This window comes from Erinaceus europaeus, chromosome X (genome assembly GCF_950295315.1).
Source record: "Erinaceus europaeus chromosome X, mEriEur2.1, whole genome shotgun sequence".
NCBI lineage: Eukaryota > Metazoa > Chordata > Mammalia > Eulipotyphla > Erinaceidae > Erinaceus > Erinaceus europaeus.
In genome coordinates this window covers 48,695,937-48,714,297 of record NC_080185.1, presented here as the reverse complement: position 1 = coordinate 48,714,297, position 18,361 = coordinate 48,695,937, and the positions used below count along the sequence as shown (strand labels likewise).

Genomic DNA, 18,361 nt, shown 5'->3' with positions numbered 1-18,361 from the left:
CAAGGGTCAGCTCTTAACCTTACCATGAAGGGGGGAAGTTAATCCCTGCAGTTGTTCTGCTATACTGTTTACTGTCTTTGACCCTTGTATAATGCTCATGCAGTCCCTGTGTTCATTGCTTTGTTGGTGGTTTGTATATTTCTAGTCATTAAAGAAAGGAATCTAGCAAATGGTTAGTCAGCAAGAAGTCAGATACCTTTCTAAGAGACATTTTAATAGAAATTTCTTATAAAGAAAGTATATTTAGGTAAGAATCACACTGTAATGAGTCAGTCCAAAAAGTAAAGGATGTAATCAAAGATAAAGATTCTCATCATACACCGACTGCATATTATTCTGGCATTTAAAGTCAATCCTACTTTTAACACTTATCAAGTAATAGTGGTCAGTAGCTGAACTGTTCAAAATTCTGGGTTATAAACGCCATTTTCCTCATGTTAATGAGCCTCTAAGGATGAGGTAATCCTGAAAGAGAATTAATAAAAAACTAACTTTTCATCCATAAACCTCTCAATCAGTCTCAGTACTGTGTGGAAACTCTGTGTGGTTAAGAAACTCAAAGTTTTTCAGGGATGGAGAAATTATCCACAGTCATTACAAATATATTGAAGTTATTTGAAAACCATAGCTTTAGGAACTCACCAACTAAATTTTTCTCTATCAGAAATTAAGTCCCCCTAATGACAATGTCTTTGCCTTTTTTTCCTACAGAGGTGAAATACAGCATTTTTCTATGATAATTTTAATGTGCCAAGTAAATGTGATAAAGGTTCCTACATAATTATAATTGTATTTACATTAGTGTTTAAACATATTCAAAAATAATTTATTTAAAATGAATTTATAGTAAGTAGCAGCCATAATGAATCTAGAATCATTTATAGTTCTTAATTTTTCCCTTCTTATAGAAACTCAGTACAGGTCCTCAAGTACGGGTCCTGGAAAACGATGACAGAGGACCTAGTGGAGGTCATATTGTTATGTGGAAAACTAAGAAATGGTATGCATGTACAAACTATTGCATTCACTGTCAAATGTAAAACATTAATCCCCCAATAAACGGGGGAAAAGAAAGAAGCTCAATAACTTGCCCAAAAACCATTTTACTATGTATACCTGTCAAATTAACCATGATGTGATTTTAAATTCCCATTATTTGAACTAAATCATCATGAACTGGAATAAAATTACTGCCTGATCTTACAATTAGTATAACTGAAGGTTTTGCATTTCAGAAACATGTGATTAGATACATGGACCCTGAGTTGCTTCAGTGGCTTAATTTATTGCAGTAGAACTAGATTTAAATCTTAAAAGAACAAATATCCCTGGATAGAAACAGACTTTATTTGACACTTAAATGCTGCAGCACAGTTGTTTGTGAATATATGTTCTCCCTACTTATAGATTATAAAAAAGAAAACTTGCTATAAGAGGAATGGGCTACAACTACTCTAATATGGTTCATTTCCTAAAGAAAAACAAGAGAAAGTAAGTGTTATAAAAATTCTAATTCTACTCTGTTTTTCCCTTTCTAGACATAGATATCCAAGTATTGTTTAATCTAGTACAAATTTCCTGCTACTGTTGTTCTCAGAGTGAAAGTCAGTCATACTCACCTTGCAATAAATTCAATGTAATGTATATAAGAAGAAACCACAGTAATTTAAAATGGAATTTTTATATATATGCTATGCCAAAATAATAAGTGTATTGGTATAAAATAAATGAATTACTAAGTTATTCAGTTGTCATAAAAGTCATGACATATTTTTTGCATAGAAAAAAAGAAAAATATGTCATGACTTTTCTATCAACTCAATATTTACTTGACCTCACCTTAAAAGAGATGACCTTAATTCAGGCAGAAACCTTACATAAGCTTCCACTAGCAACTGATGAGAAAAGAAACAAGTTTTAATGAAGGTTAGATATGAATATGAACTACAGAATCTAGATTTTTTTAAATTTAATAATGATGGGCAAGACTGTAGGGTAAGAGGGGTACAATTTCACACAATTCCCACCACCAGAGTTCCATATCCCATCCCCTTTATTAGAAGCTTTCCTGTTCTTTATCCCTCTGGGAAAATGGACTCAGGATCATTATGAGGTGCATATGGTAGGAAGTCTGGATTCTGTAATTGCTTCTCCAGTGGATATGGGCATTGGCAGGTCAGCCTATACTCCCAGCCTGTTTCTATCTTTCCCTAAAGGGGTAGTGCTCTGGGGAGGTGGGGTTCCATGACATATTGGTGAGGTCCTCTATCCAGAGATGTCAAGTTGATTTCGTGGTATTACCTGCAAATAGGTGGCTGAAAAATCACTAAGATATAAAGTAGAACAAGTTATTTAATAATCAGGAATCTAAAGGTAAGACTATTGCAGATGAGATGTGGGGGTCTCCATTTTGGAAAAAGCTGATAGGTCGATTTTAGATATATTCCAGGTATGTTCCCTCTATTGTTCTTTCTCAACTCTGTTTATGAGTGGGATCATCCCATACTCGTCTTTCTCTTTCTAACTGATCTCACTCAACACAATTACTTCTAGCTCCATCCAAGATGGTAGTGAGAAAGTGGCTTCATTATTCTTAATAGTTGAGTAATATATTCCATTATGTATATACACTACAACTTTCTCAGCCATTCATCTCTTGTTGGGCACCTGAATTGCTTCCATGTTTTGGCTGTTATGAATTGTGCTGCTAAGAACATTGGTGCATATATACCTTTTTGGATGGGAGTGATTGAGTCCTTAGGATATATGTGTAGGAGAGGAGCTATTGGGTTATATGTAACGTGCATTTCTAGCCTTGTGAGGATTCTCCAGGCTGCTCTTTACAGGAGTTGGACCAATTTACATTCCCACCAGCAGTGCAGGAAGGTTCCTTTGTCCCTATAACTTCTCCAACATTTGTGGCTGCTATAGTTTTTGATGTATAACATGATCACATGGGTGAGGTGGTATCTAGTTGTTTTTATTTGCATTCTCTGACAGTGACCTGGAACAATTTGTCATATATTTGTTGACATTATGTATCTTTTCTATACTGAATATCTGTTTAAAACCTCTGCCCATTTTTGGATGGGGTCATTTTCTTTTTTGATGCTGAGTTAGGCGAGCTCTTTATATATTTTGGTTATTAGCCTCTTGGCATGTAAAGATATGGCATGTAAAGATCTTCTCCCATTCTGTGAGGGGTTTCTTCATTTGGGTGATGGTTTCTTTTGCTGTGCAGAAGCTTTTAAATTTGATGTAGTCTGATTGATTTGTTTTTGTTTTAGTCTTTCTTGCAATTGAGTTTGTGCCATAAAAGATGTCCTTGAGGTTTAGATGAGAAAGTGTTCCACCAATGTTTTCCTCTAAATATTTGATAGTTTTTGGTCTAACATCTGGGCCCTTGATCCTTTTGGAGTTGACTCTTATTTCTGGTGTTATAGAGTGGTTCAATTTCATTCTTCTGCATGTTTCAACTCAGTTTTCCCAGTACCATTTACTGAAGAGACACCCCTTCCTCCATTTAATAGTTTGGGTTCCCATATCAAAAATCAGATGTTCATAGTGTGGGTGTGTAGTCCTGGGCTTTCAATTCTGTTGCACTGGTCTCTACATCTATTTTTATATCAGTACCAGGCTGTTTTTATTATGATGGCCTTTTAATATAGTCTGAGATCTGGGAGTGTGATGCCTCCATTTCTGTTTCTTTTTCTCAAGATTTTTTTTTGCAAGTTTAAGTGTTTTCTGGTTCTAGATAAATGACTGTAATTTTTGTCCTATCTTATAAAGAAACTTAGTGAGACTTTGATAGATATCACTTTAAATTTGTATATGGCTCCTGATAGAATATTCACTTTGATTATATTAATTCTTCCTATCCATGAGTATGGAATATCTTCCCCATTTCTTTGTATCATTTTCTACTTCCTTGAATAGCCATGCATAGTTTTCAGTATATTTTCACTTTTTCAGTCAGGTTTATTCCTAGATATTTAACTGATTTTGCTTATATAGTGAATGGGAGTGATTTCTGAATATCTTTTTCTTCTGAACTACTGTTTGCATAAAGGAATGTCACTGATTTTTGTACATTAATTTTGTAGCCTGACAGATTACTATACTGCAAAGTTATAGAACCTAGATATAGACCAGGGCCATTGTGATGGGTGGGGTACATGTGCACATTTATCCAAAACAAAAGTGTGCAATAGTCTACAGTGACTCAACAAGTGCAGTGAACAAGCAGAAAGACCTAAATAGAACACTGTAAAGTACTCAATCAAAAATTATATATTTAGACCTAGATACTCTGGTTACCTATTTCCCATTTAAAGCCCCTCAATCACTTTAAGCCTAACCCTGTCAGAGAAAGTAAGGACTACAAAATCTGGATAATGACAAGAGACAGGTAAAGTTTAATAATGGCTCTTTTGGTCACTACCAGGTGACCCCATCATTCAGGACTTTAGTCATGGAATCCTGGGATTCCCATATAGATATGATGGGCCTAGACATAGCCCTCTATCTACCATCACTGGTCATCTCCAAGAAGAACAACATAATAACCCTCTTATGGGACTCTACAAGACCTTGACCTCAATGTAAAATAACAGCATAGAAATTTTCCACTCTCTGAATGGAGGTTGGGTCAACATACTCTGCCACTCAAGGAAGACTGATTCTGATATGAGTTCAGCTTAAAATATTCCTAGCTATAACCATGGAATGTGACTTCAGATTGACAGAGATGCAGAGGTTAGACAGGCTCCCGTGCTATATACAAATAGACATGATACCCGGTTCAGATTTATGAGGTTTATATTTAACAGTATATATATATATATATATTCGTCCCATATTTGGTTGCCGCTCTCTGCCCTGATCCAGCTTTCTGGTCCAGTTCCCAAGTCTGGCACAGTCCTCCTAGACAATAATTTTAGTCCACCTATACATTAGTTATCCGGTCAAAGGAAAAACTGGTAAAGTTCACTGGCACACAGGAATATAGCTGAAATATGCTTCCAAGTTTCTTCTAACATGAAGACTCCAAAACTTATCTGCTATACTCTTACCTTTAGGTTACTGGTTATTAAACAATTTGTTCTACTCTATATCTTTTTTTTTTTCAAAAATTAACCTTTTTATTAAATCAAGTTAAAATATGTTCACTATAGAAAAGTCAACAGGGGTTTTAACAAAATCACACTATATCTTTTTTATACAATATATGTATATATTAGCAGCAAATTACTTGAGATTTTCTTTTGTTCTTAGGTATATTAAGGAAAGTATAAACCATGCATATAGTAATGGAATATCAGTTAATCCACTCTTTACCTCTTTATTCTGTGATTTGGGCCATCTAGTACAAGTTATTTTTATAATTTTCAATGAAAACTAAGAACCCAGTTTTGACTAAACAGCAGAGAAACAGGGTGGCTGGTAGAAACTATTCCACTATGAAATAATCCCATTATCTTTGAGAATAACAAGCACCATATAAACAAGTAACTGTGTAAACTCAATTTTAAAGGTGTAATAGCAGCCAGTTATTTAGCATTTGACTTTTTAAAAAAATGTTATGTACAGAAACTTAAATCAGATAAACATTTCAGTTCATATTGCTTATTCATTTTATAAATACAGTAGAAATTCTGTATATAACCCAGCAAACTGCATTATACATGGGCATGTATATACACACATACAAAGGTATGTGGGCATCTATATAAATATCTTTAAGTCTGAATGAATCACTCAACCAAGTTGAAGTCAAAATGCTCGTCTAAATAGGTATGTAGATTATCACCCACTGAAATTTTCATTCTAAGAAAAGTTCATTTTTAACAAATCAGAAATGCTAGCTATTGAAAATTCTGAGACTGAGTGTGATATAATTTGACTTACTATTCCCCCCAAAAATCTGAAGTTATCAACTGTCCACCAGAGACACTTTTAACATTTCCTTCTAATAGCCAAAAAGAATTATCTTTACAATAAGCTTTCAACTTGAGACTACTAACAAAATTTCACTGGTCTTCAAAAATACTAAACATTGTATAAAAGCAATTTTTACAGTTGAATTACTCAGCTAGCATCTGTATTTTCAATGTTTCCTTTGGATTGTGTCATTTAACACTTGAAGTCTCCATTCTATAACTCTAGTAACTGGCTCAGATTTCTTAAATTAATAGCAATCACACCTTTCATAATTTGTTCCTGTGTGTTAACTGTGTACAAACAGCAATGGGAAGAACTGCACCAAATTCCAAGTGCAAAGTAAGAATAAAACTAGGACTATGCCTTATAAAAGATAATGTACAACACAGCCTCCCTTGTCACTATGACATCAATGAAAAACAATCCTCTCAATGCTTTCAAAGACTGTTTAACTTAACTTATCAAGATGATGTAGCTTTTCGATGGCCCACCCTTGTTTTTCAATTAAAAACTAAAACAACAGACTAAATTACGTTTGTTAATATGCAAATCAAGTTACTGAAACCACAGCGGCTTGATGTAGTTTTCCCTTAGAGATGGCACTTGTAGGTACGAAGACAGGTCTACGAGTCTTCAAATGTTTACTTGAAAAGATTCTTCAACGACAGTTTGATACTGGGTTTCCTCATCTAGTTGAAGATCCACAAATTCTCCATAATCAAACTGATGTCTTTGATTTAGATGACTAACGAAATTTCTAGTGATCTGGCTCAGATCTCCCCAAGGAAGAGACACACAAATAGGACAGACACATCACAGGTACTATCTGAAATAGGTGGTTAGTGTTACTGTGATCCAGTAAGCGCTGTCTGGTAAAATTTGACTCTTTACGTAAGGGACACTTAAAGGTGGGATGCCCAGAACTTGTGCTCTCTTGGTAAATTTCTGTGTTATCTGATGTAGAGGTTTCACTCCTATTACTGTTACCTGTTGAATCTTGAGAGATCTGAAAGTTTGGAATGATAGAGGAAACACCATATTCATCTTGATACTTCTTACAAGATTTGTAATGATGTCTCTTGTGATAGAATTTAATACGTGCTGACAAGCCACAAACTGCACTGGCGTTTTGAGCACCTCTTGACACACGGGGCAGTAGAAATCATGGGTGTAGAACATGGCCTTAGAAAGCTCCTCTCCATGAAGGAGGAGAAGGAATCAGGACTTAAGCGGCAGCTGTGGCCAAAGCAGCAGCGACGACGGCAGCAGCGACGACAGCAGCAGCCCCACCTGGCTCCTCTACTCTATATCTTAATGCTTTTCAGCCACCAAGTCACAGATGCTACCATGGGGCCAACCTGACTTTCTTGGGCACGATGACCTCACCGATGTGTGCTGGAACCCTACAACCCAAGAGGCCTTCCCTACTAAGGAAAGATAGAAATAAACTGGGGGTGTGTGTTAACTTGTCAGTGCCCATGCCAAGTGGAGAAGCAATTATAAAAGCCTCACCTTCTACCTTTTGTACCTCAAAAAGACCTTTGGTCCATACTCTCAGAGGTATAAATAGGGAAACATCTATTAGAGGGGATGGGATACAGAATTCTGGTGGTGGGAATTGTATGGAATTACACACCTCTCATCCCACAATCTTGTTGATCTTCATTAAATCACTTATAAAATAAATTTAAAAATAGGAAAAGAAAGTAATTGATATTTAGTTAATTTTTTTGTACTGATCAACTGAGGAGCTGAATTAAATTGCTTATTAACTTTACTTTGCGTGTACAAATGAGGATGTATGTGTGTCTCTAATTAGATTTTTTCAATAATATTAGACTAGTTTATGCAATGTTCACAGTTATCCAATAGTAAGAAGCACAAAAAAGACAAAGTTACATGCTCACTGCTTGAATGGCCAATTACTCAAGAGGAAAGTTTGGTGCAACAAAATGATATTAGGTGCTGATAAAGCCAGAGAAGAAAAACGACTCATGTCTTTAAAAAAAAAAAAAAAAGAAAGAAAAGAAAAGAAAGAAATCTTCCTTTCATTTTTTTCAGTTTTTTTTTTTATATATAGTAGATTAGTGGAGGAGGAATCTAGTTCTATCTCTATCTGGCTAGCATAAATGTCCTGCCATGCAGTTTTCTGGCTGATGTTAAAGATCTGTACAGTCAGTATGAATGACCAGAGCTTTCTGTTCTTGTTCTTTGCAATATTTTTAGATAACATCTTTAATAATGCCTCTCTATGTGACAGACTCTAGTTAGCATTCCTTTGCACCAGAACACAGGAATAATTTATAGATATGGCTAGTTAAATATGCATTTTCTACATAGCAGGTTCCTATAGAAGGGAGTGAAAAGATGTAAGAAATATATATATTTGCATATGTGCAAATAAGGAGTCTTTCATGTTAACTATCAACCATGAAGCAATAATGTCAGAATATACATGACATAATTAATTCATTATATCCTGGGTTGAAAGAAATTCAGACAACATACCAAAAAAACAAAAAAAAAAGAAAGACAATATTTGGGGATAGAGAGCTTATTAGAGTAGCTTTACACATACTAAATGTGACATTACTCCATCCAGCAAGGATACTATGTTGCATTAATGTGATTTTCATAATAAAGCAATGTTTATTTTAGTTTTTCTAGTGATGTAACACTATTTTACAGAATTATCATATTTTAGGATATTTTCATACTTATCCTTGGTTCATGGATGTCACCACATTCCCATAAAAGTTCTGTGTCCCCTCATTATATACGATCATATGTTTAAGTAAAAAACCCTACTTTGAAGAGGTTATAATAAATATTACATTATTAAAAGGGCTGTTCAAAAGGTCTTTCATAATTATGTAACATGAAATTATTTTTCTATCGTTTTTCCTGAAAATATTTGAATTCTTCAGGTATAATGAATGGACAAAATTTCCAAGATGATTACCTTTAAAACATTGTCATACTTAGAAGAAGAGAAAAAAAAGGAACTCTAAATCAGCCAGGAGTACTGAAATCACTGAAATTAGGGCAGAAATAAATAACATTGAAAATAAGAGAACCATACAAAAGACTAATGAAGTCAAATGTTGGTTCTTTGAAAACAAACAAAATTGAAACACCCTTAGCCAGACACATAGATAAATAAATAAATAAATAAATGGGAGATGACTAAAAAAAATAACTAAGTGATAGAGAAGATATCACAACAGACACCACAGAAATTCAAAAAATCATGAGAATTCTGTATGAACAGCTATATACCACCAAGCTACAGAGCCTGGAAGAAATAGAAGAATTCCTAGAAACCTATAGCCTTCCAAAATTGAACCAGGATGAACCACAGAACCTATATGGGCCAAACACAGACAAAGAAATGGAAACAGTTATTAATAACCTTCCCAACAACAAAAGTTCAGGAACAGAAGGCTTTACAAATTAATTCTACAAAACCTTCAGGAACCAGTTAATATCTGTATTTTCAAAGCTCATCCAAAAAATTGAAGACACAGGAACTCTCCTTTGCACCTTCTATGAAGCTAACATCATCCTGATACCAAAAGAAGATAGGGACACAACAAAAAAGGAAAACTAGGGAGTCGGGCTGTAGCACAGCGGGTTAAGCGCAGGTGGCGCTAAGCACAAGGACCAGTGTAAGGATCCTGGTTCGAGCCCCCGGCTCCCCACCTGCAGGGGAATCACTTCACAAGCGGTGAAACAGGACTGCAGGTGTCTATATTTTTCTCCCCTTCTTTGTCTTCCCCTCCTATCTACATTTCTCTCTGTCCTATCCAACAACAACGAGATCAACAACTACAACAATAAAACAACAAGGGCAACAAAAGGGAATAAATAAATGAATAAATATTTAAAAAAGAAAAGAAACAAAAAAGGAAAACTACAGACCAATATCTCTGATGAACATAGATGCTAAAATACTGAATAAAATCCTAGCCAACCAGATACAGCAGTATATGAAAAGGATTGTTCATAATGACTAAGTGGAATTTATTCCAGGAATGCAAGACTGGTTCAATATACGTAAGTCAATCAATGCCATTCACCACATCAATAAAAGCAAGACCAAAAACCACATGTTTATCTCAGTAGATGCAGAGGAAGCCTTTGACAAAATCCAACACCCATTACTACAAAAATGGAAATATATGGAAAATCCCTCAAGATAGTGGATTCCATACATATACAACAACTCTAAAGCCAGCATCATACTCAGTGGGCAGAAGCTAAAAGCATCCCCCCTCAGATCAGGGACTAGACAGGGCTGTCCACTGTCACCATTACTCTTCAACGTAGTATTGGAAGTTCTTGTCATAGAAATCAGACAAGAGAATGGAATTATAGAAATACAGATTGGAAGGGAAGAGTCAAACTTTTACTCTGCAGATGATATGAGAGTATATATAGGAAAAAAACTAAAGAAAATGAATAAAGCAATATAGCAAGGTATCAGGCTACAAAATCAATGTACAAAAATTATTGGCATTTCTTTACACAAACACTAAGTCAGAAGAGGAAGATAGTCAGAAAGCACTCCCATTCACTATAGTACCAAAATGAATAAATTATCTAGGAATAAACCTAACCAAATAAGTGAAAGCTTGTATACTGAAAACTATGAGTGCTATTCAAGGAGATAGAAAATGATACAGAGAAATAGAAAGATATTGCATGCTCATGGATTGGAAGAATCAATATCATCAAAATTAATATTCTACCCAGAGCCATATACAAATTTAATATGATACCCTTCAAAGTCCCACCAAATTTCTTTAAGAGAATAGAAAAAAAATAACAATCATTTATATGGAACCAAAAAACACCTAGAGTTGCCAAAACAATGATAATAAAATGAAACGGAAATGGAGGCATCATGTTCCCAGATCTCAAACTATATTATGAAGCCATCATAATCAAAACAGCCTAGTACTAGAACAAAAATAGGTACACAGACCAATGTAACAGAAACGAAAGCCCAGAAATAAACCCCACAACTACGGACATATGATTTTTAATAAGGGGTCCCAAAGTATTAAATGGAGGAAGGAGGCACTCTTCAACTAATGGTGCTAGGAAAACTGAGTTGAAATGTCCAGAAAAATGAAACTGAACCACTTTAGCTAACCATAATCAAAATTCAACTCCAAATGGATCAAGAACATGGATGTTAGACCAGAAGCTATCGAATACTTAGAGGAAAATATAGGTGGAACACTCTCCCACTTAAACTTGCATCTTTGATTATGCAAATCCAATTGCAAGGAAGACAAAACAAAAACAAATCAATGGAACTTCATCAAATTAAAAAGTTTGTTGTTAAAATTCGGAGGCTACAGCTGGCCGGGCTAGCTTCACAGGCGGGTAACAGAGATTCGAGGACACACAGCTGAGCAGGGAAGCTGTATTTCTTTATTCAGGAACAACGATTTATAAACTAAGACAAACTAATCACCAAACAGAACTCTCCTGCCTCCTTCCCCCGCAGCGGCGCCAAGCACTCTCAAACTCTGGAACTCTGGAACTCTCTCGGGGTTCCTTGGGGCGGGGACAAGCGGGCCCGTGAAAACTAGCAGGACTGAACCAATTTTCTTGGCAGGGGGAGAGCATACAACAAGTTTCTGCACAGCAAAAAAATGATCACCCAAACAAAGAGACTCCTCACAGAATTGGAGAAAATGTTCTCATTCCTTACATCAGACAAGAGGCTAATAACCAAAATATATAAAGAACTCACCTAATTTAGCATTAGAGAAGCAAATGACCCAATCCAAAAGTAGGGAGATCATATGAACAGACTATTCACTACAGAAGAGATACAAAAGGCCAGCAAACATATAACAAATTGTTCCAGGTCACTGATTTTCAGAGAAATGCAAATAAAAACAATGAGATACCATCTCACCTCTGTGAGAATGACATATATCAAAAACAACAGTAGCAACAAATGCTGGAGAGGTTATGGGTACAAAGAAACCCTCCTGCACTGCTGGTGGGAATATAAATTGGTCCAACTCCTGTGAAGAGCAGCCTGGAGAACCCTCACAAGGCTAGAAATGGACCTTACATATGACCCAATAATTCCTCTTCTACACATATGTCCTAAGGACTAAATTACACACATCCAAAAATATATAAATACACTTGTGTTCATTGCTGCACAATTCATAATAACCAAAACCTGGAAATAACCCAGGTGCCCAACAACAGATGAATGGCTGATGTTGTTGTGGTATATATACTCAATGGAATACTAGTCAGCTATTAAGAGTAGTGAACCCACCTTCTCCTACCCATCTTAATGGAGCTGGAAGGAATCATGTTAATAAGATCAGTCAGAAAGAGAAAGATGAATATAGGATGACCCCACTCATAAACAGAAATTTAGAAAGAAAAACAGGGAAAAACAAAGTAGAATTTGACTGAGTTTGGAGTATTCCACCAAAGTAAAATCTATGGGTGAGGGGAGAGGGTAGATTTTTAGCTTCACTATGAGGGGGTGGTTGGAGACACAGATCTTTGGTGGTGAAAACAATGTTAATATAATTTCCTATTAACTTATAATAATATAAATCACTATTTAATAAATATGTGAAAGTGGAAACAGATTGAAATCCCCAAATGTTTTTATGCACAGACCCTAGTATATATTCCTCCAATCCAAGCATATATGGTTTCAAATTAGGAACCTGACTGAATTTTTACAGTGGGCTCAAATTTTTAATACATTTCTAGTAATGAATGTTTAATTTAAATATTAAGTCAACTATAGTCTTAGACCAAGGAGATCAGAAGCAAATGCTTGTGTCACCATATATGAAAGTAACATTAAATGGCATAATTATGGTAAGGTCTTGTATGATATAGCAAATCCTGGTCATGGGATGTTCAAAGTAAACCAAATTCACTTAAGAACTTGTTTACATAATGCAGATCAGATGAAGGTTTGGGGGGTCTCCATTTTATAGATAGCTAGTAGGTCTATTTTAGTTATATTCCAAAGGGCCCATGACTATATTAGTGTTTTTTTTTCTGAGCCTGATATAAGATATGCAGGTGGAACCAAGTTATTATCTAGGGAGATGATGTCATGGCTGGAAATGGAAGAGAGTAGCTTCCAAATATGGGAAAGGTGTATAAATGTTTTTGACTGTAAACCCCATCGATTTGATCTGATCTCGGACCCATATTCAGCTTAGAAGCCTACATGACCTCTACATCCCTGTAGATATGAGCTCACATTCTGCTGTCATGAGTAGGTTCATGATTAGCCAACAATTTGTTTGGCTTTATATGTTAACTCTACTTTCAGTCACCAGGTTCCAGATGCTACACTTTAAAGCAAAAGTGCACAATAGTTTGTCGTGACCCAAAACAGCAAGCAAGTAGAAAGACCAAATAAATAAATAAATACTTATATGCTTTTCCCATATTTGTGAGAAACTCTCTGACATGATCCATCTTTCTAGTCCTAGTTCCAACTCTTGCACCATCTCCTCAGACAGTACCTTTGACCAACCTGCATACTAGCTGTTGTGCTCAGGCAAAAATTAGTGAAGTCATGGGCTTCTTGGTTTATACCTAAAATGGACCTACTAGATTTTTCCAAAATGTAGATTCCAAAAACTCACCTGCTATATTCTTACCTTTAGTTTCCTGATTACTTAACAATTTGTTCTGTTTCAGATATTAATGCTTTTGCAGCCACTAAGTTGCAGATGCTACCATGATGTCAACCTGACTTCTCTGGGCAGAAGACCTCACATTATGTACCCTGGACCCCCATCTCTACAGAGCCCTACCCCAATAGGGAAAGACAGGGACAGGCTGGGAGTATGGATTGACATGCCAACACCCATGTTCAGGGGAGAAGCAATTATATTAACCTGACCTTCCACCTTCTGCACCCCATAAAGACCCTGGGTCCATGCTCCCAGAGGGATAAAGAATGAGAAAGCTTTGAAGAGAGGGGGTGGGATATGGAACGCTGGTGGTGAAAATTCTGTGGAATTGTACACCTCTAGTCCTATGGTCTTGTTGGTACTTTTTATTTTATAAATTAATTAATTTTAAAAAATCTTTGTCATACACCTTTTCCTAAAATTTCAGAGATACTTTTGTTGTTATATTCAGTTTAGTACCTTGAAATGTACTACCTTAGTACTTTGTAGTAGATTAAACACTAAGCAATAGAAAAACTGAAATATCTAAGATTTATTATTCTCTTCTTTCTTTGTATTTAGGTAATTACAGTGTCAATTTCTTTCTTTCTTTTTTTCTTTCTTTCCTCCTTCCTTCCTTTCTTTCTTTCTTTCTTTCTTTCTTTCTTTTCTTTCTTTCTGTTTTCCCTCCCTGGTTTTTGTTGGGACTCTGTTCCTGCACTACAAATCCACTGCTCCTGGCTGCCATTTTTCATTTTTATTGGATAGGACAAAAAGAAATTGAGAGAGGAGGGAGAGAGAGATACAGAGACAGAGAGACACTTACAGACCTGTTTCACTATTTGTGAAGCGATCCCCCTGTAAGTGGGGAGCCAGGGGTTCAAAATGGTATCTTTGCTCTGGCCCTTGTGCTTGGTACTATTTACACTTAAGCCAGGCTACCAGCATCTGGTCCCCATAGTGCCAATTTCCGTCTACAGGCACTATTTGAAATTCTGGGATACTAGTTTAAAGTATAAATAATTTTTATCGTTGTCGTGGTTATTATTGTTGTTGTTATTGACATTGTTGTTGTTGAATAGGACAGAAAGAAGTGAAGAAAGGAGGTAAAACAGAGAGGGATAAGAAAGATAGACACCTGCAGACTTGCTTCATCACTTGTGAAGCAACCTCCCTGCAGATGGGGAGCTGGGGGCTTGAACCGGGATCCTTATACGGGTCCTTTCACTTTGCACCATGTGCGCTTAACCCACTACACTACTACATGCCTCCCAAGAATAAAGATTTTTTAATCAAATGTGTATGTTAGTTATTTGAGGAATCTATAAATATGCTGTGTACATATTATCCACTATAATTTAAATATTTAATTAGAGACCAACAGAGAGAAAGGTGAAAAAGCACAGTGCTCAGGATTTCTTCAGTTCAGTGAGGGCCAGGCTCTAATAGTAAACCATTAATCCCTCCAATAAAAATGTAAAAATATATATTCAATATGAGAAAAAGAGGAGACAGAGAGAGAGAGAGAGATGGAGAGAAAGAGAGCTACAACACTGCTTTACCACATATGAAACTTCCCTACTGCAGGTGAGGACTGAGGGTGCAGGGGGGGATTTGAACTCAGGTCCTTAAGCACTGTAATGTGCACTCAAACAGGTGAACCAGCACTGGGCACTGACATACATTTCATTATGATTTTAATTTTTTCATGTTCCTAACATTCACTAGAATATGTGATGGTCTTCTCACATAGGAATTCCAAAATTCAATTTAACACTAGCTGATTAATGTAAAAGTACTGAGATTCTAAGTAAGTCATAATAATTAGTATATAGAACACTGTCAAGAGGCAATTATCAGGACTTGAAGGCAGCACCTGGCTGACTGTCCATGAAAAGACTGATTTGGACCTGGGAATTCTGGGTGAAAGCAAGATTTCCAGGCCAGTAGGAGATAAACTATGGAAGATTGGCCAAAAAAGAGCCATGGTGAAATATTATAGCTCAACTATAAATTAATTAGCAAGAGGTCCTGGGAAAGACAAGTGAAGCGGGTGCCACCAAATTGCAGATGCTACCATGACCCAAACCTGACATCTCTGGGAAGATGACTGCACCAATATGCCCTGGAACCCCACCTCCCCAGAGCCCTATCCCACAAAGGACTTATAGAAACAGGTTGGGGATATGGATCGACCTGTCAATGAGCCCATGTCCAGTGGAGAAGCAAGCACAGAAGCCAGAACTTCCACTGTCTGTTCACCAGAAATATCTTTGGTCCATACTCCCAGAGGGATAAAAAATAGGGAAACAACTAGTGGGACAGGATGGGAGGCATAACTCTAGTGGTGGGAATTTGTATGGTATTACACCCCTCTTATCCCAGTCTTGTCAGTCATTACTAAATCACTAATAAATAAAAAAATAAATAATCACAAAACACATATTCTCTTGCCCCCAAATTACCATTTTGAGGTCTTTCAAGCGAAGGCTAACGCTAATAGAATGCAGCATTTAAAAATGTTGATGATGAAGTACAGACTTACAACTTAGCCATGCTGAGTTAAGACTTTTTGGTATTATTTATTTTGAGCAGCGTTAGTTAACTCATAGAATAGTTATCTTAAACCATGCAATAAAAATATTTTCTTTTCTTTTCTTTTTTTTAAATTTTTTATTTAAGAAAGGATTAATGAACAAAAACATAAGGTAGGAGGGGTACAACTCCACACAATTCCCACCACCCAATCTCCATAACCCACCCCCTCCCATGATAGCTTTCCCATTCTCTAGCCCTCTGGGAGCATGGACCCAGGGTCATTGAGGATTGCAGAAGGTAGAAGGTCTGGCTTCTGTAATTGCTTCCCCGCTGAACATGGGCGTTGACTGGTCGGTCCATACTCCCAGTCTGCCTCTCTCTTTCCCTAGTAGGGTGGGTCTCTGGGGAAGCTGAGCTCCAGGACACATTGGTGGGGTCTTCAATCCAGGGAAGCCTGGCCAGCATCCTGGTGGCATCTGGAACCTGGTGATTGAAAAGAGAGTTAACATACGAAGCCAAACAATTTGTTGAGCAATCATGGATCCCAAGCTTGGAATAGTGGAGAGGAAGTGTTAGGGAGGTACTCACTGCAAACTCTAGTGTACTACTGCTTTCAGGTATATATTTTGCAGTAGTTTATGGATACGTGTGCACATAAGCTCTCTCTCACAGAAACTGGTGTATATCTAGGTTATGGGACTTTGTTAGAAAGTGAACTACCTGAGATGAAATTAGAATGTACTATAAAAGGAAAGGTCTCACCCGAGTAATGAAGCTGAAGGGTTGTCATTCCCCACGTGAAGTCTCTGGACACAGTCTGAGGTGAAGCATGTTGAGGTGGCAATCGTTGCGTTGGTTAGGTTGTGATCGGCAGATGCAATATTATTTGGTTTGGATTGGGAGATGCATACGGGAAAGTGGGCCCTATCCAAGGGTTCCAGGACTGGGGGAAGTAGGGGCTCTATAGTGGAGATGTGAGGTTCCTGCTGTCTTAGGGTTCAAAAAGACAATCAATAGTTAATGTTATCATCACATTATTTGTTAATTGGGTTAACTTTGAAAAGTCCTTTTGTTATGGTTTGCTGTACAGTATCCAGTATCTTGTATATAGCTATGCTATTGGATGCTTCTAATCTACTTGGTCTAGGCTTTTGAGAGAGTCCGCATATCAAATACACAGCCTATATATTAAAAGGATTCAGTTTGTGTTTTGAGAAACTTTGAGACATACAATTGATTTTCAAAAATATTTTCTACATATAAAAATGAGGTATCAGTCTTCTTCAACTACAGAAAGGTTCTGATGAAGTTATCTTAATTATATACATATCCTATGACCTGTGAGTTGAGGCATTTTCCCTAAAGAAATATGCTTTTCTTTTTTTAATATTATTTATTTATTCCCTTTGGTTGCCCTTGTTGTTCTATTGTTGTAGTTATTATTGTTGTCTGTCTTCGTTGTTGGATAGAACAGAGAGAAATGGAGAGAGGAGGGGAAGACAGGGAGTGGGAGAGAAAGACAGACACCTGCAGACCTGCTTCACCGCCTGTGTAGCGACTCACCTGCAGGTGGGGAGCCGGGGGGCTCGAACCTGCATCCTTACTCCAGTCCTTGGGCTTTGCGCCACATGCACTTAACCTGCTGCACTAATGCCCAACTCCCGGAAATATGCTTTTCATGCAACAAATTAGCATATGGCTATCCTTTTAAGGCAGATTTATTAGAAATTTTATAACAAATTATTAAGTAAAAAAATCAATATTTTTCATGTGTGTGGTTATCGTATTGAACTCAAAGCCTCAGTCATTTATATTTTATATTTTATATGAGAGGGAAAGAAAAAGAAAAGGACTCAAGTTCTCCCTTACATGCCATACTTCCACATGATATCAGAAATAAAACACAGAACCTCCTCTCAACCTCACACATAAAAGTATGCATTGTACACACTGATTAATCTCCCTTGTCCATAAAATTCACTTTTGGGGATTACATATTTCAGCAAATTCATAGTACTTTCACACAGTTATGCTAACACTGCCATTATACAATTCTGGAAAAAAAAATAACCTCAAATAAACATTGTGCAAATTACTTATCCATTCACAGATAAGAAGAACAATATTATTGTGAACCTTCCTATACATATTGTATGTATATATCTCTTCTAGTACTTTGGGAATTGTTGGTG

The 18,361-nt window shown here is 36.5% G+C and overlaps 1 pseudogene; it reads right to left on the bottom strand.

The window, feature by feature from the left end:
- Positions 1 to 5,898: 5,898 nt before the first annotated feature.
- LOC103127442 (E3 ubiquitin-protein ligase RNF138-like) overlaps positions 5,899 to 18,361 on the bottom strand; it is a 75,887-nt pseudogene continuing 63,424 nt past the window's right edge.